The 23,165-nt window shown below is 36.1% G+C and overlaps 1 pseudogene; it reads left to right on the top strand.

Moving 5' to 3' along the window:
• Nucleotides 1-993: 993 nt before the first annotated feature.
• LOC121267098 overlaps nucleotides 994-23,165 on the top strand; it is a 31,701-nt pseudogene continuing 9,529 nt past the window's right edge.

Raw genomic sequence — 23,165 nt, 5'->3', positions numbered from 1 at the left:
GCCCACGGCAGTGTTCGTGCTAAGGCGGGTACCCTTCATGCAGTCACCAAGGGGAAGAGTCTGGTGCTATATATCTCCACATACATACTTAAACCTAGCTTCTCTCATCCAAACGAATTCTTTCTCTCCGATAGATCTGCAGTGCTTCGCGACCACGCGACAGAGGTGTTTATAAGAGATAGGAAACGTTCAATGAGAGACCCTTTTACAAGTTTAGAGCTCGATCTACCAGTATTTACCATGCAGTACTGGCTACAATAATATATAAGAGAACGGAAAGAATTCTTCTTCAACAATAGCATAATATCGTGGAGGAATACAATAGAAACAAACCAATCCTGCTGGAGATATTTTACCAAATGATTCGATGTAATGTCGAATATAAGATGAAATTGTATGAAAATTTTTGAAAAATCCTTTCGTAATCAAAACATTCAAAATAAAGTCAAAATGAAAAGGAAAAATATTTTGACAGCAAATTTAGATAAAGTTATATATAAAAGAGGAAAAATGCTGGATCTCCCGCTAGCAGCCGCTAGGGTCTAGCATTTTATTTTTATGTATTTTTTTAAGTTTTTTTTTTTTTTATATAAATTTTTTAATAATTTTAAATATTTTAAAAAAATAAAAAATATTATAATATTATTAAAAAATATTTTTTAATCACAAGGTAAAATAAAAAATTATAAAAAATATTTTTTGACAATTTTTTATTTTACTTCGTGATTAAGAAAGTATTTTTTAATATTTTTTTTTTACTTTCTGATTAAGAAAGTGTTTTCTTAATGATGTTTTAAATTTATTTTATTTTTTAAAAATATTTAAAAATATTAAAAGATCTATATAAAATATAATTTAAATAAAACACATGTAAAATAATACTACATCTAGCGGGAGCAAGCGGGGGCTGTAGCATGACCCATAAAAGAGACGTTTCTCTGTCATTCTTCCATAACGAATTTGGTGTATTTTTGCAGTTGAAGCCCTTAAAAAAATAGCCGAAGAGCTGGGGAAGGGGGCTCCAGTTTCTATGCAGACCCATGCGGTAATGACACAGGTTGGAAAACACCACCTGATCATCTGGAGTTGGACCAAACACGAACGTACAAAAATTCTGTAGAATGCAATTGTGCATACCCTGGTGCTGTATATCACGTTGTTGGACTGTACGAAACCTATCTTTCATTGATGATCCCTTCATTTTTTTATTTTTTTTTATTATTTTTTTTAATAAGAGTTCGGATCACATATATTAGTGCTCCGTCCCCGAATTTATTCAAAAGACCTTACTTATAAAGAAAGAAAATCGTGATTACATCCAACTAAAAACAAAACAACACAATTAAAAATCAAAGACATTAACAATGCAAAACCACATCCCACTGGAGACAATAAGTTCTATCTTATGTAAGGGAGACCAGTTTTATCGATTCATAGAAAACCTCTCAAGAGAGGAGGAACCAATTCCCAATTACTCTATGAAGACATTATAGCATCATCATCCGACGCAAGTCGAGCCAAATAATCTGCCGGCGCATTACCTTGATGATCCTTGTATCTTGATAGTGAAATTTTTTGGATAAATTAAACTTTCTTAATACAAAAGTATAAATTGCTTATATTATACTTAAAACGTCTCTAAACTTTGGAATAAAAAAATTGCTAATGATCTTCGAAACAAATGGCATCACCTTCTTCACTACAAGAAAAATGGACTTTTGTGACTAATTTATTGTAATCAAAAGACTATTCGCAACTAAAATTAGTTGCAAATAGTCATTTCGCTGAAATTAACTAGTCATAAAAGTCCGTTTTTCTTATAGTGCCTTAATATATAATTCATAGAATGAAACAATGGATTATGATGTCGCAGGTGACCTGTACCGTCTGAATCGATCTTTTCAAAGTTTGTGAGTTATTGAAAAATGACTTTCAAAGTCCAATAAAGAACCTGCACCCTGGAATATCTGATATATGATCTCATAAAGTTTCTTAATTTGAGAACAGTTCGTTAATTGATCATTGATATTTCCGTTGTGGCACCTGGTATTCAATTCGTTATCTATGATTCTATACAGTCTACAGATCATGAGCTGCATGCAAATGCTATTAGTTATAAGTTAGAGCACAATAGAACTGTTTCTTCTTTCATCTTGGCATCTTGCAATTGCCTATCTATTTTGTTGAGTCCGTAAGTTTATAAAAAACAATGTTGTTGAACATTAATGCAGCACGCCTCAAGGTTTTTCCTTATATTCTAGGAGAATATTATCCGAAACATCCTGATAAACTTATGAGTAAACGAATTACATTAATCCTTTGCCTTAACTATCCTTGTCATACAGATATCTTGAAGGGCAGGATCTTTCTGGTGTGCTTCCAACATCCCTGGTAAAGCTGCCTCACATAACGATGATGTAAGTAGAGTAACCAACAAATTAATAATTAGTAGTACTTATTGCTACTATCTGAATAAACAAAAAGATTTAAAAAGTTCAAATCTCATTGCATGCACACTTTCCTCTTGGTTTCAGTGATTTGTCTCGAAACTATCTGACTGGTACAATTCCATCCGAATGGACTTCTCTAAAGATGTTGGAACATCTGTACGTGTATTTTATTGGGGTTTAATATAACACATTATATGACATAATCACTCACTTCTCAATTCACTTCTCAATGGCTCATTCTAGTTGAATTAAAATATTGGCTACTGTACAGGTCCACTTCTGTAAACAAGTTATCTGGAAGAATTCCGAGCTACCTGGGAAAAATTACCACTCTTAGATATTTGTATGCTCTTTTATTTGGGAAAATTGACTGATTTCTTTTCTTTTTTTTTTTTTTCCCGGCTTTCAATTTGACGAAGACTAATTAATTATATTTTCAGGAACGTAGAGAACAATCAGTTTTCTGGAACTGTTCCCCCTGAACTTGGAAAGTTGGTTAACTTGGAGAATCTGTCAGTATTTTCATCTATCCTCTTGTTCGATGATTCATTTATGAATCTTCTGTGATTTATATATACAAATACCACTATCTTGAATTGGTCTGAACTCCCATTTGGTGGCTGCTGTGAGACCCAGCCACTAACACTCATACACGTGGTTTACGGCTCCATAAATTGTCGCACGGGGTCACGTCTTACGTCGTTTAAGCTCACATTCTCATTTCCATTTCCATGCAGGTCCGTTCCTCACTTTTCCTCTAGGTTTTATTTCCTTACTTCTTATAGCATATATATATTTGTGTTGAGCATCCTTGACCTAACTTCAGTGCCGCTACTACCTCTTCATGTTCTTCAGCCACTCTGAAAATCACCACCTTGTCCACTGCCCAGCCACCGAAGCTGCTGCCCAACGTGCCGTAACCTCCATTGCAGATTTCGGTTTCCCCTGTTTTAGATATAAAAAACAGAGCATTTCAGCCACCATCCAAGCCGCTGCAGTCACGCTCCATCGGGAGCTACACCGTGCCGTGCCCCCACAGAAACTGCCGGCGAGGACATTCCTTCACCCAGGTCCGCCGCACACTACTTCATCCCACGGTGAGCTCGCACCACTTCCAGTGGTGGTCCTTGCTTTTTGTTCTCTCCCTCGTCCTCTCACCGTGTGTCTCTCTCTCTTTTCTTTCTCTTGCCCTCGCAGCTAGTGACCAGGCGCCACCCTCGTCCGCCGTAGCCAGCCTCAGCTCCACGCCGCCGTGCTCCCCTACCTCTCCGTAAGTGCTTCAGCCGCACTGTGTGAAGTTTACTTTTCTGTGTACATATATATATATATATGCGGATGTACACGTAAATTACTTTTCTGGTGTAAATATATATATATATATATATATGCGGATGTATACGTAAATTATGTTAACGTAAATTATGTTATGTACTTCAGATTTGAAATCATGAGTATATTGCAGGGGTTGTAAAGTATGTTTTATTTAGGCGTAGACGCGTGGATTTATTTTGTTAAATGGATATTTTTAAAGGGCTAATATTTTATTGGAATGGTTTGTAAGTAGACTGATAAGGAACACTTAAAAAGAATATTTTAAAATATTCTTTTAAAATATCCTTTTAAAAGAATATCTTTGTTTTATTATTATTTAAACAAAAGTATGAGTTTCTAATTATAATGATTTTGTTATAGTTATGTTACTTTGTGTTATAAATTATAGTAAGATCTCTTTCGTAAATAAGTTGGAATTAAATGTTTAGTCGAAGTTAGATATTGATGAGTTTAGAAAGTGATGTGGGTATTTTTGAGAATAATGAGAAGTTTGAGTTTGAGGAATTAAAAATGGATTATTTTAGAAGTTGTAGGCTTGAATATCGAAATACGAGATTGATTAAAAATTTATGGAAATTTACGTGATTATCTTATAGGTGACGATTAATTTTGTTCTGCATTGTTGAGGAAATTTTCGAAAAGCTAAGAAATCCAGGTAAGCGGGGTTCCTATGCTAGATTTGCATAAAAAGAAATGAACTGAGGTTGGTTTGTAAAAATGTGCATGTTGTTTTAAAAAGAAAAAGTGAAAAACAACCTTAGTATATGTTTTGCATTCCCTCATGAGATACGTATGAAAGAAAAAAAAGAAATGTTTTTTTTTTTTGACATGAAATGTGTAGACATGAGCAATATTTGACATGTTTCTGAAATATGCAAAAGAGTGAATATGATACCATTGAAATTTTATGCATGTGATATGAAATGATTTGGATTTGTTTTTGATCAAATAGAAATAATATGAATATTTTTCGCACGTGTTTTGATATGATATGGATATGATAAAACTTGGGCATAATTATCTGTTCTGAATATGGTTCTGATATGATGATACTGTTCACGTGATATGGTTGGTACCACCATGATATGATATGAGTGCACCCATTTTGGAAACAAAGTGGTCTTTTTACGTGTTCTTTCCTGTGTGCACACTCGGGGCTCCGAGATTGAAAAAGGGGAAGTTCACCACATGATACTGCCTGGTTTGGCCACCAGGGATAGCACAACCCTACCACGGGGGTTAAACATGGTATATGATATGATATGATAAGATGAAAATATTCAGTTATGTTATGTTATGCCAAAGTGTTTTTGAATATGAAATGGATTCTTAAATATGAATTGTTGATTTTGAGTATGAAAAGATTGAAAAGTCGATCTGATTTTCTGATAACATGTTTTTATGAGATCTGCATATAAAAATAAAATGTCTTTGTTTCTGCATACTGAACTTTCTGAAAAGGCTCATGTTTACATACTAGTATATGTTCTCTGCTTACTGAGTTGTTGATAACTTACCCCTATCTTCATAATATGTTTCAGATAATTTTGATGCTACAGCTGAGAATCAGGAATAGGGAGTATTTGCAAGTTTGTGGATCATAGAAGACTAAGTGCCTTAGGGTGCAATGACTTTTGGAGAATGACTTTTTGGTAGTATTGATATTTTATGTGACTTTGGTATGTTGAGTAATGAATATTTCTAGTTTTGTGGAAAAGTTATGTATAACGACGAGACACCATTGATGTGCCCTTACGTAGGAATATGGATATTTGTGTTGAACAAATAGCTTAATATGTTATGGAGACTCTGGTTTATTTTAAACGCATAATTGGAGTTGATTTTAGGTGACATGAGTTAACTCTCCGGACCCTCGGGGACGGGGCGTTACAGCTGCAGTATTCTCAATGCCAACTTCCTCACTGGAGAGTTGCCGGTCGATCTCACTTATCTCACAAACTTAACTGAACTGTGAGTGGTTGTAAGCCATTTGTATTCTGATACTAATTTTACATGTTTTATTTTTGGAAAAATTCATGTTTCTATGTTACCCATTAATCTTGTTTCTGCGTTGACCAAATGCAGTAGGATTAGCAGTAACAACTTCACGGGAAGAATACCTGATTTTTTCCATAGTTGGAAAAAGCTTCAGAAATTGTATGTATTTTCTTCTTCGAAATAATATCATTTAAATCATGTCTTCTGGTAGATTATTCTAATGAACTCTAACAAAAGAGGATTATGCTCTTATTAATTATAGAGAGATCCAAGTCTCAGAATATGCAAGAAAGAAAAGAAAGGAAAGAAATATTCCAAAATTGTATTGAATGAAAAAATGAAATCCGTCTGTTACAATCCGTCTAATTCTATTTATATACAAACTAGCTAACTACTAAACCTACACGTGGCTTAATAACTTAATACTCCCCCTCAAGATGGAGTGTAAATGTCAATGACACCCATCTTGGAGAGAATACTAGAAAAGGAGTTAAAACCAAGAGGTTTAGTTAGTATATCTGCTATTTGATGAATAGATGAAACATGCAAGGTCTTGATGGTTCATGCTAAGCGTTTTTTCTGAACAATGTGACAATCTATGTCAATATGCTTGGTTCGTTCGTGAAAAACAGGGTTGGCAGATATGTGGACAGCAAACTCATTATCACAGAAAAGTAAAGCTGGTTTGGTTTGAGAAATAGACAGGTCTTTGAGCAAGTGTTGCAGCCATGTTATTTCACACATAGTAGTTGCCATTGCGCGATATTCAGCTTCTGCTGTGGATCTAGACACCATGTTCTGTTTCTTGGATTTCCATGAAACAAGTGATTGTCCAAAGAAAATACAAAAACCAGCAATTGGCTTCCTGGTGTCTCTACAAGCAGCGCAGACTGCATCACAAAAAGCCTTGAGTTGCAAGTCACTTGATGAAGAGAAAAGTATCCCTTGGCCAGGATTGTCTTTGATGTATCTCAACACTCGATGAGCTGCTGCCAAATGAACATCAGTAGGTACTGCTACATACTGGCTTAAGATTTGAACTGCCAATGACAAATCTGGTCTCGTTATTGTCAGATAAACAAGTCTACCCACCAACCTTCTGTAACAGAGTGGATCTTCAAGAGGTGTTCCTTCTATTTTTTAGAGTCTAAGATTTTGATCCATCAGAAATGAAGCAGGTTTAGATGCTAGGTACCCTTAATTTGATAGTATTTCTAAAGCATACTTCCTCTGTGAAACAACTATCCCTTTCTTTGATCTTGCAATTTCAAGACCATGAAAGTACTTCAAAGCTCCAAGATCTTTGAGCTTGAACTGAGAATGAAGAAATTCCTTTAAGTCACTTACTGCTGAATCATCATTGCTAGCAATGATGATATCATCGACATACACTAATAAAGCAATGAAGGAATTGTTTTTCTATCTTGTAAACAAAGTTGGATCAACTGTAGATTGAATAAAACCATGTTTTAACAGAGCAGTAGAAAACTTAGAAAACCACTGCCTTGATGCCTGTTTTAGGCCATATAAAGATTTGTTGAGCTTGCATACAAGCTGATTAGCAGAATCTGACTTGACAGTGGGCATGAACTCTCCCTTGGCTGCAACACTATTTTGATTACAATAAAAACCCCGAGGAAGAGACATATAAACTTCTTCTTCTAAGTCTCCATGCAAAAATGCATTGTTGACATCTAATTGGTGCAATGACCAGTTTTTAGATGCGGCTATAGCTAAGAGTACCCTGACAGTAACCAGCTTTGCAACTCGTGAAAAAGTCTCCATATAATCCAATCCCTCTTGCTGTGTATAGCCCTTAGCAACTAATCTGTCCTTATACCTTTCAACAGATCCATTAGAATTGTATTTCACCTTATAAACCCATTTACATCTAATAGCATGTTTATTAGGTGGTAAATGAGTGAGAGTCCAAGTTTTTATTATCTTCTAAAGTTTTGATTTCAGCAGCCATGGCATCACACTACTGACTGTGTTGAATGGCTTCTCTAAAGGAATTGGGTTCTTTATGTGAGGATATAGCAAGTGTGAAAGCTCTATGTGAGGTAGACAGATTTGAATATGTTATAAAAAGAAGAAAGTGGATATGGAATACCTGAGGATGAACCTGCACTCGAGTTAGATGATGAAGTGGCTTCTGCAATTTTGGCTAGGCTACAATGATAATCTGCAAGATAAGATGGCGGCTTATGCATTCTAGAAGACTTTCTAGTTGAAGATTGTGATGGAACCTCAGGATTTGATGAAGAAAGTACTGGAATTGAAATAGAAATTGACTCAGAATTTTCTGGAATTGAATGGGAAGGAGGCTGAGTTTGAGGATAATCAAAAGTTGTATTATCTGTTTGTGGTACAAGTAGAACGATTGATTTTGTAGAAAGATCATAACCTGTTTTGAATGAAAAGTAGATTCTCGAAATATAACATCTCTGGACAGAAAAATGACATTGGTTTCCAAATCATAGAGTTTATACCCTTTCGTTCCATATGGATATCCAATGAACACACAAGGATGAGCTCTAGGTGCAAACTTTGAGCGATTATGAGATAGAGTTGATGCAAAACATAGACAACCGAACACTCTAAGATTTGAGTAATTTGGTGGCTTAGAAAATAGAACTTCATATGGTGTTTTATATGATAATAGAGGTGATGGAGTTCTATTGATCAAATGAGTTGCTATTAAAATGCACTCACTCCAGAAATTGAGAGGTAGATTGGCATGAAATCGTAGGGCTCGTACCACATTGAGTAGATGTTAGTGCTTACGTTCAACTACACCATTTTGTTGAGATGTAGCTCTACAAGTTTGTTGATGAACTACTCCTTTAGAAGCATAGAAATTTGACATATGAAACTCATTTCCCCTATCAGTTCTAATAACTTTGATATGAATATCAAATTGAGTCTCAATGAGATTAAAAAATGACTGAATAAGGAATTGAGTGTCAGATTTATTTTTCATTAGATATACCCAAGTACATCGTGAGCAATCATCAACAATTGGAAGGAAGTATCTGAAACCAGTGATAGATTCAACAGCAAAGGGACCCAAAATGTCAACATGAATCAAATCAAAAATTTTATTGCTGATAGAATCACTGGTATTAAATGGCAATCTTTTATGTTTTGCCAATCAACAAGTATTACAATCAAAAGTGGAAGGAGTAGTAACATTAGGAAACAATTTGTGAATTATTTGGATCCTTTTTAAGGAAGGATGGCCTAACCTAAAATGTCATAGATCAAAGGAAGATCTGTTTACAGTAGAATTGAAAATAGAAATTTTACTAGAATTAGCAGCAGAATGTATATCAGATGGTTGAAACAAATACAACCCAGCCACTTGTTTAGCCACTCCAATCCTCTTTCATGAGTGTTGGTCCTGTATGAAACAGAAATCAACAAGAAAAACAAAACAACACGATTTTTCAGTAAGCTTTTTGACTGATATGAGATTAAAAGAAAAAGAAGGGATATACAAAACATTATCAAGAATCAATGATTCTGATAATTTGACTGTTCCAATGTGTGTTACTGGAACACAAATACCATTAGGCAATTTTACTGAAGTATGTGCAACAGAGATTATTGTAGTAAAATGCGAAAGGGAACTGACCATATGATCAATAGCACCACTATCAACTATCCAAGAATTTGACTTTTGGAGAACATGATCAGATGAGTTAACTATACCTGATAGACTCAATGGATTTGCTACAACATTCATTGCTGTCGGTTGTTGTGAAGAGTTTTGAAGAAATGAAAGAAGTTGATTACATTGTTCTTGAGTAAAGGGGAATTGAGGAGTGAAATTTGGACCATTAGATGCTTCATCAAAGTTATTCGAAGATGCTGAAACTTGATTAACAGAGGATTTTCTTGGCCTTGCATTCTGTCGATACCCTGGAGGATATCCATGCAGTTTATAGCACCTGTCAACCGTATGTCCAGTGAGACCACAATGAGTGCAAACTGGTCCTGATCTTGATTTTTGAAAATTCTTGACATTAGTTGAGGAAGTCGATGCAGGGGCCACATTCTTGCTAAACAAAGCCGCAGATTCAGACAAGATTGAAGATCCAACAACTTTCCTTTGTTTTTCTTCTTGAAGAGTAAGAGATAAAACTCTGTCAATGGATGGAATTGGATCCATTAAGAGAATTTGACCCCGAATGTGTGTAAAAGAATCGTTAAGGCCCATTAAAAATTGGACAACATATTCATTATTATGTTGATCAATGATTGTCTTCAAAGCTCCACATGAACAACTTGGCTGACAAATACAACTAGGAATGGACTTAACATTGGAAAATTCATCCCATAACGCTTTGAGTTTGTGTAATACAAACTAACAGAATTTTGATCTTGAATTAAGGACGAAAGATCCTTCTTAAGTTGAAAAAGACTCGGGCCATTACCTTGCGTAAACCTAGTCTTTAAATTGTTCCAGACTTCTACATCAATGGAAGAACTTATAACACTTGCAGCAATCTCTTGCGTAAGAGAATTTAAAATCCAAGAAAGAACCATATTATTGCATCTAAACCATTGAACATAAAGCGGATTAAATCTATTTGCAGGACAAGAAAAGGTTCCATCAATAAAACACGTCTTGTTCTTGGCATTGAGGGCCATTACCATCGACCGACTCCAAGTATAATAGTTCTTACCATTCAGAGGTTGAGAAACCAAAACAGATCCAGGACTTTCTCCATGATGGAGAAAATAAGGGTTTGAGAAATCTTCAACAAAAGAACTGGTACGAGTAGAGTTTGCAGGAACTAGTGGTCTCGTGGGGCCTATTCCTCCAAACATTTCCGTCTTGAGTGATTTAACTGAGCTGTAAGTTCTATGGTCTAAGAGTTCTTCAGTTGTAAAATCTATATGCATGATATCAGCTTCCTATGTATTCAAATTAATAAGATTTATTGGTTAAGACAATAACAGTCGTGGATGATGCAATTTTGTGCAGAAGAATTAGTGACTTCCTTGGTGAGGGTTCTATATTTCCGAACTTAAGAAGCATGACAAACATGAATAGATTGTAAGTCATCTTATACCATAAAATTTTAAGAGCTGAAGCAATACAAAGTTATAGCATTTATGCTTAGATGATGTTCTTCAACGTTGCAGGATGTTAATGTGGCGCCCCCAATCCCCCTTATATAAATACACAGGGATTGAGGCACAAGGATAGTGACAACACGGTCACACATCCCAACGAAGTGCCAGTGTGTGTACATGCAACAGTGTACAAATAAAATAACGTAGCGGATAGTCAACTAAGTACCAGAATTTATTTACAATCAAACATCAGTAAAAATTTAAATAGCAGTTATACAGTCATCCATAAAAATATATTACAATAGTTTTCAAATAAACAAACGAGTGATCCCAGATCACTCCTCGGGTGGAGCCGTCTCCTCAGGCTCGCCCTCATCCTCCTCATCTGCATCAAAATCTGCGTTACCACAAAATGGTATCGCAGGTAAGTATGACCCAAAATAACAACGTAATATAAAATGCATTAAATGCAACTAACATGCATGCACATGATGAAATATGCATTTTTCTCAACACATTATTTTCCCCGAAAATAATTATTTCAACACACGCCAAAATCCCATTTTGGCCCAAAATATCCGTAAAACATTTTCCCAAAAAATGATTTACCCAGAAATCCAACTCGGACTATTTTCCCAGAAAATAGTGCATTAATTCCATATGCACCATGGCCTCCCCTATGGACCATCCGCACGTCCTGGCTTCGTAGCGGTGCTCAATTCCGCGCCTAGTGAGTACGTGGCTAGACATCCTCTAGTCTCCGCCAGCAGAAGGACCACGGAGTCGGCACGAGACCATCTCGTCCGATCCCATTGTCACCCGGCGACAATCCAGGGGACGTTACTCAGTATATTCCTCTCCCGAGTAACCAGAGGAGCTCCACCGAGTTAATACCCCATCTCGGCTTGGGGTCGTGATACACACGCACCCAAAATCCATTCTCACATGAAAACTCAGTTTTCATAAACACATGAACATGAATGCAATACACGAAAACCCAGTTTTCTTTACAAACATGATCATGCATGAAATAATGATATGAACATGCACCAACACTGATCCAACATCCATCCAGAACCAATCCCAACAAATCCAATCAAAACAACTCATCAACAACCAAACCAAATAAACCAAACAACTCCAATCACAAATCCATCAGACCCCCGAACTCCTCGGACTCAGTCCGGCATGCCAAAAATATAGTGAAATGGGTTAGTGTAAAAATACATTTAAATTACGAAAGTTCTTTGGAGAAATACTTACAATGCTATGTAATAATTTTCCGAGGATCACAGGTGCGCTCGAAGTGGAAAAATAGCTGTCGAACAGTGTAAAATACACTGTGGCCGTGGGTCACAGATACCCACTTTTCAACGGTGACAAACGAAGACTCAAATTTGATAGAGTAGGGCCTAGGAAGGTCGGTGAAGCTAGTGGTAGTGGTGGTTTGCCGTGGGTGGTGGCGCAATGGACGGTAGAAGACCAAAATACCAAAATTGGAAATGTAGATGGTGGAGCTTCACCAGTGGCGGATCGGAGCTGGGGTTGGGTCCAATGGGTTGCCAAGAGGTCGAGGATGATGTGGTAAGTAGATGGTGGCCAATGGTAGTGCGACGGCGGCGCAGCGGCGGAAAGAGTGCCGCGGCTTCTAGCCGTGCGTAGAGGCTCACGGCGACTCAAGGGAGGTTGGAATTGATGGGGGGTGGTTGCCGGCCGGTGGGGGAACTGCTGGGCTGGGCGGTGCAGGCCACTGCCGGCGCACGGCGGTGGGCTGGGGAGGAGAAGAACGGACGGAGAGAGAGAGAGGGAGCTGGACGCGCGCACGGGAAGGAAACCAGGAAAAGAAAAAGAAAAGAAAGAAGAAAAAGAAAAATGAAGAAAAAGAAAAGAGGAAAGAGAAAATGCAGAGAAAGAAATGAGGTCTAATCCTCATAACTTGGGTCACAAAAATAATCCAATTGAAACGATTTCAAAACCTCAAGTTAAATAAAATAATTTAAACGTAATGGTAAAGTCAAATTGAAATAATTAAATCCCACAATAATTAATTAAATATAAAAAACAATTTAAATGCACAACAATAAATAAATATTAAGAAAGCACATAAAAATTAATTTTCACCAATAAAAAAAATCCTAAAAAAAAATCCAATTAAAATCCAATAATTTTAAAACAAGAGAATAATTTTGAATAAAATAAAAATAATCATTCAATAAAAATACACTAAAATACGGGATGTTACAGTTAAGGAGCTGCAATCTCTCGGGACAAATTCCACCATACATATTATCAGAATCAATGCCACAACTCGAAACTCTGCATAAGTTCTTCCGTCTCTCTGTTTTTTCTTTTTTTTTTTTTTTTTTGGGGGGAGTATTTATTGGCATATTGAAATATATGTGCTAATTAGATTTTTTATGGTTCTACATTTTTTCTTGTTATTAGGATTGTTGTTTTACTCTTGAATAAAGATTTCTCTCTGCATTCCTTACTGGATTTGAGATCTCTGAAACGTTATAAGGTCATGTACTTCTGAAAATAGCACAAGGACACTAGACGAATTCGAGGCTTTACATTTTAATTCACTCTACAATTTCTGATTTCATCGGCAACCCATGACCTGTGCCAATTGCTAGCTTTATATTAAGAGCAATGTTACACAACCTCCCAAACCTTCACACAATACGTTTTTTAAAATTTTTTAATATTTTTAAATTTTTTTTTTTTTTTGAGTTTATACTTTTTAAACTAATTCAATTCTTCTATTTATTATTCATATATTAAATATTTGATAAAAATTAAAATTAAAAAAAGCGTGATGTGTGGAGGTTGTGTGAATTGTAAAAGTCTGTGTAGATTTTTTCTTATATTAATTCCAGGAACTTCTCGATATATTTTCCTTTCCTCATTAGCTGTACGTACTTGAAGTTATATTTTCAGCTACCTGGATATATTGTGTCTTTATTTTTTTAAAATATACATACATATATATATATATATATATATATATATTCAGCAGCCACATACCCTGCTTTATTTTTTAATTTTTTAATTTTTTCCCTCAGCAATATTGTTAAGATGCTGTCTCAGCAATATTTTTTTCATAGGAAAGAAAAGTCCATTTTCCTTGTATGTACATTTTGTCTTCGTGATTCTAGCTTTAAAAGTTTGACATTTATGTGCGCTTATAAGGTTTACCAAATTAATCTCTATGCAATTTTATTCTTCTTTTATTACTACAATTAAACTTTATCTTTATATCCCTCCAGAGATCTGAGCTTCCATAGCTTGGAAGGAAATGTTCCAGAGTTTGATATTGATGATCGAGAAACAATGTTGCAACACATGTATGTCTTGATTCATAATACCAAGGCCGGGATACTTGGGGAATGTGATGAGATGAAAAATTTGTGAATAATAGTTGAATGCTTTGTGAATAGTAGTAAAATAATTTAAATTATGATGTTATAAGGGATTTTGAAAAAATGAGAGAAAAAGTTAAATAAAACTATTATAAAGTTAAAATATTTTTAAAATATAATTTTTTAATATTATATTTTGAAAGTGTTTGTGTTTGAATAAGATTTGAGAATGAGATTAGATGAAATGAGAAATGATGAGATGAAAAATATTACAAAACATCCCCTAAATCTAGCTATATTTCGGAAAAATTTAAATAAATAATGAACAAGTACGTACTAAGTCGAATTAAACACACAAAGGGACACATATATGTAGCTATATATTTCGGAGAAGTTTTGTTCTATGCCATGCACGTAAGAAAAGATGCAAACTAGAGATTTTACTCTATAGTAATGCTACTCATCATCTTAATTTTCATTATCCTCTCATCATTCCATGATATGGTATTAGATGATTGGAGATTATTTATTATATTTTACTTGTGAACCTATCCTCTAATATCATATTATGGGATGATAAAATAATGATGAATAGATATTTTCTTTACTCCAACCAAACAGACCCTTATGATCTATCTATAACTACCATAGCCTTCCATCTATCTGTTGATGATCTTGCAGTTGAAATAACTATAAAATCATCATGTATATATATTAATTCATGGGATGGAGCATGCAAAGGCATATTATAAGTAGTCCACCCTGTTTAATTTGTGCATCCCATTTTACGTTTATTTTCATAAATAAATAAAAAAAAAAATTCCATGAGTTTTTTTCATTTGGTAATGATTATAAATCTTGATATTGAATTATTGGTAACTGCATGCATGGAAAATTCAGTGCTATATAGATTTCGATCCTGATCAATTCACTGCGTTTAACCAGAGTACGTAAGATTATCTTGCTATTTGAACAGGTTTCTGACAAGAAACTTACTCAACGGGACACTTCCTGACTGGATCAAACGAAGTGATCATCACCGGTACACAAATTCATCTTAAATTCTACTTCCAAGTTGCATGACTTTATTTCTTAAACTTTAAGAATTTTTATCTCAAAAAGGCTATTAATGGAAACTACTTGCGCCCATTTGCAGTGAACTAGATCTTTCTTACAATAACTTCTCAGAGAGTTCTATTCCATCTTGTCGAGAAACGCTGTGAGGAAAATTTTGCCATTTTTAATCAGTACTGCATACTTTGTACTTATGATTTTTAGAGATTTCTAGGTTTTCTAAACTAACAAGCTATAGTTTCTTGTTTCATCAGAAATTTGTTTGAATGCTTCTCTGGACAGGACTCGTAAGCTTCTAATTAAACTTGCCAACTAAATTACAATAATATTAACCATCCTGATTTTCTAATTTTACTATGATTTTGCCAAACTTTTTCCCGTTTCCATTATAATTTTTCATGAGCTCACGCTCCTAATTTCTTGTACCGTGTAACCCAAATATAGATCAGTTGGCGAGTGCCCAAAGTACCCTCGTTGCTCAAAAGGTAACTATATTATCTTACAATCAGATTTTGATTAGACCTATACTTAAATCCAATCACGCTTTCCTCTTTAGAGTAATGCCAGTTATAGACATGTCCTGAACTTGCACATATCATTTTCTAATTCCGGGTTTGGGCTTTACTTTTTTTATAAAAGGGTTTGCATGCAGCTTGTACACCCTCTAAGACCTTGTATCTAACGGTGAATATATGATGTTTGGTTCTATATATCCTTAATTCCTAAATTAAAAGGATGTTGTTTATGTGTAGACTGTTATTCAGTGCATATAAATTGCGGTGGAAACGAAGTCAGTATTGGAAACATTAAATACGAAGCAGATCAGGACCAACCTGCAGTTGTGGGATACTTTTATCCCACCGGAGATCAGAACTGGTAAATCAGTTCCACCGGAAACTTCTGGGATGTTAACATGATGAGCAACTCGATGGCATACATAGCAAATAATACGTCAATACACAGAATGAACAGCCCTGAATTATACACAAGCGCACGCCTCTCTCCTCTCTCTCTCACATATTATGCGCGTTGCTTGGCAAATGGAAATTATACCATCACACTACACTTTGCAGAGATAATAATAAGAGGAAACAGTTCTTTTCGAAGTCTTGGAAGACGTATATTTGATGTTTATATACAGGTAATAAATTTAAATCAATATATTTGTTTTGCTGGCATGCGCACACACACACATTATACGTACATACATTTATATATATATAACGTCCTAGATTTATCGAGTTTAATTAATTGTTTCAGGATAAACTGGAGTTGAAGGATTTTGATATCGAAAATACTACAGGAGGGGTCGACAAAGCTTTAGTTAAGAAAGTTAAAGCAGTTGTGAGTAACAAAGTCTTACACATACGCTTTCATTGGGCTGGCAAAGGGACAACAGATGCCCCAACAAGAGGAACATATGGTCCTCTCATATCGGCTATCTCTATAGAAAATGGTAATAATTCCCGAGGGTGTAATATATATATATATATATATATATATATATCTCATGACGACAATCTTAATTTTACTGTCTAACTACTTGCTCCTCGTACACTGCTAATTAAATTAATGACAAAACTAAAGATTAATAAATAAATTCATAGTTGATAGAGTGGATCATCGGCTGGCCCATTTGTTCAATTCTGCAGATAATCCCCCTGATAATGGCGAAACCACAATATTCATTGTGACTGGAGCTTTAGTGTTGGCGCTATTACTCATTTTAGGCATTCTTTGCTGGAAAGGCTGCATAGGAAACATGTGACGCCCCAAACCCGGTTGGCCCGGAGAATTACTACCTGTCACTTAAGAACATGTTTCCCAACACAACTAAAATAAAACTCCAAAACTTTATTAGCAAAACTCAATCTCATGTAGTCTAAAAAAAACCACATTGAAAACTCTACAAAGTCATTACTGCAGCAAAATAAACTAAGGCGTCCAAAATCTCTCGGTAGTCGTAACAAACCAAACTAATACTTTCATAAGTCTTACTAAAACCCAAGCCCAAAATATAAATAAATCGAAAAGACATTAAAACTAAAGGACATCAGAATTCATTCTTCTAACATCTTCTCCCAGCTTAATCATTCACACCAATCTAATCCAAGTCCTCAATTGGACTCTCCACATCATCTGAAAAATATTATGAAGATAGGGGGTGAGTTATCAACAACTCAGTAAGCAGAAGACATATGCTAGCGTGCAAACATGAGCATTTACAAAGTATAGCATGCAGAACAAAACATTTTCCAGAGTTATCATGCAGAGCAGAACATATTTTCAAAAGTAACAGAGCGATGGTTTTAAGACACGTAAAACCCATAATACTTTGGCATAACATAAACTGAGTATCATCATCAGATCAAAACAGAGCAGAGACCACGTTTCACCCCCGTGGTAGGGTTGTGCTAACTCCGGTGGCCAAACCAGGCAGAGACAGAGGTGAAATCTTTCCTTTATTCTTCTCGGAGCCCCGAGTGTGCACACAGGAAAGACCACAATAAAACCACTTTATTTTCAAAGTAGGTGCACTTAGAGACAGAGAAGTTGGTACCAACCCAAACAGAGCAGAGCATAACAGAGCAGAGCCGAGCAAACCAGAGACAGAGTCAGATACGAAAACCAGTACACCATGCCAAAGGTTTTCAAATGTTATATCAAAATAATACAGAGTATCAAAACAGAATCAGACAGTTTACACACACTGAACACAAAAGCCAGAATATCTTTTCAAATAAATGCACAACTTTTCATATTCTCAATATCGCTCATTTTTCATATTTCAGAAATCACATGACAGAATTTAGCTCATGTCTACACAATGCATGTCAGAACATTTTTTTCTCTTTTTCGTACAGATTTCATGAGTATGTAAATAAACGACCGAGGTTGGTTTTTGTTTTTTTCTCCCAAGTTCTCATTTCACCACAATAATTCGTGTAAGGCCTAGCATAGGAACCCCGCTTACCTGAACAACTTAGCTTATCAGAATTTTCCTCAAAAAGGTCGAGTCGAATATAAATCGTCACCTATAAAAAAATAATAACATAATTTCCGTAAGTTTTCAATCAATCACAGATTTCGACATTTAATCCTAAACTTCTAAAATAACCTATTTTAATATCTCAAAACTTAAAACCCTCATAATCCCAAGATATATCACCACTTCCTAAAAATCACCAATATTCACCATGACCAACGTCCAACTCAAAACACCAATATTTAAACCCGAAACAGCCAACAAATTTCATAGCATAAACCAGTCTCACACTAACAACTCCATCATCCAATCCAACCGATCCCCCCTTACTCCTCGGACTCAGTCCGGCACAACCAACAAATTCACAGTAAATATGAATTAGCGCAGAAATACATTTAAATCTCAAAAGTTATTTGGGAAAAATACTTACAATGCTATAATATAATTTTTGAAAGATCACGGAGTTGTACGAAGCGACACGCAGCAACAAAACAGTGCCAAATGCACTGTGGCCGAGGGTCTCAAAGACCCACTTTTGAACGGGTGCAAACGATGACCCGAGATTGATAGGGTAGGGCCTAGGGATGTCGGTGAAGCTAGTGGTGGTGGTGGTTGGCCATGGGTGGTGGCGCAAAGGGTGGTTGGAGTGAAAAAAATATCCAAAACGGAAATATTGATGGTGGGGCTTCACCGGTGATAGATCGGAGGTGGAGTTGGGTCCATTGGGTTGCTAGGAGGTCGAGGATGATGTGGTGAGAAGATGGTGGACGGAGGTGGCGCGACGGCGGCGCAGCGGCGCAAGGAGTGCCGCGGCTTGGTGATGCTCGTGGGAGCTAACGGCGGCGCGGTTGGGGCCGAGATTACAGGGTGGTGGTCGCCGGTGGCTGGGGAGGACGGAGAGCCGGCCGGTGTCGATCACCGCCAGCGCACGGCAGCGGGCTAGGAGGATGAAGGAACGGACGGAGAGAGTTGAGGGAGAGACGTGCCGCGCGGGAAGAGGCCAGGAAAAAGAAAAGAAAAGAAAGAAAAGAAGGAAAAAAAAGAAGAAAAAGGAAGAAAAAGAAAAGAGGAAAGAGAAAATGTAGGGAAAGAAATGAGGTCCAATTCTCACATCTTGGGTCACAAAAATGATCCAACGGAAACGATTTTAAAATAGCAAGTGAAATAAAATAATTTAAACGTTGTGATTAAAATGAAAAATAAATAATTAAACCCAATAATAAGCTAATTTAATATGAAAAACAATTTAAATGTATTACAATAATCAACTATAAGAAATCATTTCAGAATAATTTTCACAAAATTAAAAATCATAAAAATAAACCCACTAAAAATCCAACCAAATTTAGAACAAGAGAATAAATTTTTAAATTAATAATAATAATCTTTCAATTAAAAATACACTAAAATATGGGGTGTTACAAAGCAGGATATGGAGGGATAAAGGTAATCAATAGTCATACGTGCTTGTTAGATAGAAACTAGATAGGTTTTTTATTACTTTGTTTTCTTCTTCAACTAATGTAAATTTGCATTAATTGAGTTGAGACGTGTGATACCCCATATGATATGGATGAGGGTAGGTGGCGTATGGGATCCTACATTGCTTGGAAAGGAGAAGTTCTTGCTCTTTATAAGGTTCTAATGAGGCTCCAATTGTATCATTGACTAGTTATTTTGGAGTATAGGCTATATGGTTTGGGCCTTCCATTGGGGCGTTACAAATGGTACCAGAGCCTATCTCAACCAGAAATGTAGGACTTGAGCCGTGCCACCTACAATGGACAGGCCCAACGAGGACGTCGGGAATTTAAGGGGGGTAGATTGTGATACCGCATACGATATAGATAAGGGTAGGTGGTGTATGAGATCCCCACATTGCTTGGGAAGGAGAAGTTCTTACTCTTTATAAGGTTCCACTGAGGCTCCAATTGTATTATTGACTAGTCATTTTAGAGTATAGATCATATGGTTTGGGCCTTCCATTGGGACATTACAAGACGAACTTGTACAGCGATTTTGCAAGGGCTCATGTATTCATTCTTGCAATTCCTAGGTTTTGTTATGGAACATTTTTCCCCACATGAAAAGTGCTCATCAATTCGTAGTACACACCATGCAAAGCAGCTATACGATTGCTAGGTTAAGCAGCTAGAATGTATGTATGTATATATATATATGAAGTTTTCTTCATAAATTTGAGTAAAAAATATTATTCACAATTCTTGTAACTATCATCCTCCCATCATCTCCTCATATGATATCAAATAATTTGAAGATAAGTAAAGGATATGATGAATAATAGTTCTCGTGAATTGGAGTGGGCTACCACCATTAATTTATAATAGTTAATGCCACGTTTGTTTTCGCAGATGAGATGAGTTGAGATTAGAATTAAAAGTTGAATAAAATATTTTTTAAAATATATTTTTTTAACATTATTTTTGTTTTGGATTTGAAAAGTTGAATTGTTTATTTTATTTTGTGTGGAACAACATGTAAGATGTAACAGATTTTTTGCCTTGATTTGATTAGAACCGAACTAATCTTGAAGAGAAGAACATAGAAAGGCCTCTGTTTCAAGCAAACAGAGACCCTGAGTTTTTGGGTGTTGATTTTCTTGTTTGAATTTTGGAGACTTTTGAACTTTTTGGGTTTTGATATTGATGCTGGGCGGATATGTGGAGTGTGACAAATTTGTCCGCCCGATCAATGAGGACGGATGAAGTGTGTAAATGAGGGCGGATAGTCAGGAGGCACAAAATATTTTAGAAATGAAATATCATTACACTCATTTATAAGATACAATTTTATCACTAGCCTCACCTTTTTCATTCCTTTCGCAGACTTGAGAGGATTAGATGTGATACCCCATATGATATGGATAAGGGTAGGTGGTGTATGGGATCTCACATTGCTTAGGAAGTAGAAGTTTTTCTTTTTATAAGGTTCGAATGGGGCTCCAATTGTATCATTGACTAGTCCTTTTGGAGTATAGGTCATGTGGTTTGGGCCTTCTATTGGGACGTTACAAATGGTATCAGAGCCTATGTAACGCCCCAAACCCGGGTGGCTTGGAGAATTTCTACTTGTCACTCATAAACTTACCTCCCAACACATCCAAAGTATAAACTCCAAAAAACTTCATAAATGAAATCAATCTCAAATCTTCTCAATAATCTCATTACAAACTCCACACAATCTTTAATGCAATAATAATAAATCAAAGGGGTCCATAAATCTTACTAAATATCATAACAAACCAACTAAATATTTCATAAATCTTACTAAACTCAAGACATAAATAACACTCAAAGATATTAAAACTAAGAACACCAGAAGTCCTTCTTCTACCAACATCTACTCAGCTTAGACACAACTAGCATTCTAATCCAGGTCCTCATTTGGACTCACCATATCGTCTGAAAAATATTATAATGATAGGGGGTGAGTCATCAACAACTCAGTAAGCAGAAATCATATGCTAGCGTGCAAACATGAGCATTTATCAAGGAGAGTATGCAGAACAAAATATTTTTTTTTTCCAGAGTTATCATGCAGAACATAACATATTTTCAAAATGACAGAGCGATGGTTTTAAAACAAGTAAAACCCATGGTACTTTGGCATAACATAAACTGCGTATCATCGTCAAATCAAAGCAGAGCATCAAACAGAGTAGAGACCATGTTTCAACTCCGTGGTAGGGTTGTGCTAACCCCGGTGGCCAAACCAGGCAGAAACAGAGGTGAAATCTTTCCTTTATTCTTCTCGGAGCCCCGAGTGTGCACACAGGAAAGACCACAATAAAACCACTTTGTTTCCAAAGTGGTGCACTCAGAGACAGAGAAGTTGGTACCAACCCAAACAGAGTAAAGCATAACAGAGCAGAGCAGAGCAAAGCAGAGACAGAGTCAGATACGAAAACCAGTACACCATGCCAAAGGTTTTCAAATGTTATATCAAAATAATACAGAGTACCAAAACAGAATCAGACAGTTTACCCACACTGAACACAAAATTCATAACATCTTTCTAAATAAATGCACAACTTTTCATATTCTCAATATCGCTCATTTTTCAGATTTCAGAAACCACAAGACAGAATTTAGCTCATGTCTACACAATGCATGCCAGAACATTTTTTTCCTCTTTCGTACAGATTTCATGAGTATGCAGATGAGTGACCGAGGTTGATCTTTATTTTCACAAGTTCCCAACACAACACAAAATATGCAAAGTTTTCAGAAAATCAACCTCAGTCTTATTAACTTGTATAAAACCTAGCATAGGAACCCTGCTTACCTGACTCCTGCAGCGTATTATCTATGACTTGAATACGATCTCTATCCGTCTCGGCACCTATTCATAAGATAATATAAACTAAATATTAAAGTCCAACAATACACAATTGGTCTTAAACAACTCAAGACTCAAACTCTAAACCATAATTCAACGAGTTTAATCACACTTAACTAGCCAAATAACAATCCGGACAGCCCACACTTCGACCCAAAATATTCTATACTAAACTCAGTATGCTGGTTATAAGTGGAGACTGATTTGGAACTGAAAAAGTGTTTGCTGAAAGTTGGCTCGACAGTTGGCTCGAGCCAAGTTTGCTCGACAGACCGCTCGAGCGAATGCAAGTCAGAGAGGTTCGCTCGACACTCCGCTCGAGCGAATGCACGTCAGAGAGGTTCGCTCGAGTATCGCTCGACACTCCGCTCGAGCGAATGCAAGTCAGAGAGGTTCGCTCGAGTCTCACTCGACACTCCGCTCAAGCCAATGTTCATTTGGCTGTTCGCTCGAGTCGCGCTCGACAGTCCACTCGAGCGAAGTACGAAGATTTTGCCAACTTAACCAGTTTACACTACA

Source organism: Juglans microcarpa x Juglans regia, chromosome 5S (genome assembly GCF_004785595.1).
Source record: "Juglans microcarpa x Juglans regia isolate MS1-56 chromosome 5S, Jm3101_v1.0, whole genome shotgun sequence".
NCBI lineage: Eukaryota > Viridiplantae > Streptophyta > Magnoliopsida > Fagales > Juglandaceae > Juglans > Juglans microcarpa x Juglans regia.
The sequence above is the reverse complement of the archived record's forward strand: the minus strand, read 5'-3'. Positions and strand labels throughout refer to the sequence as shown.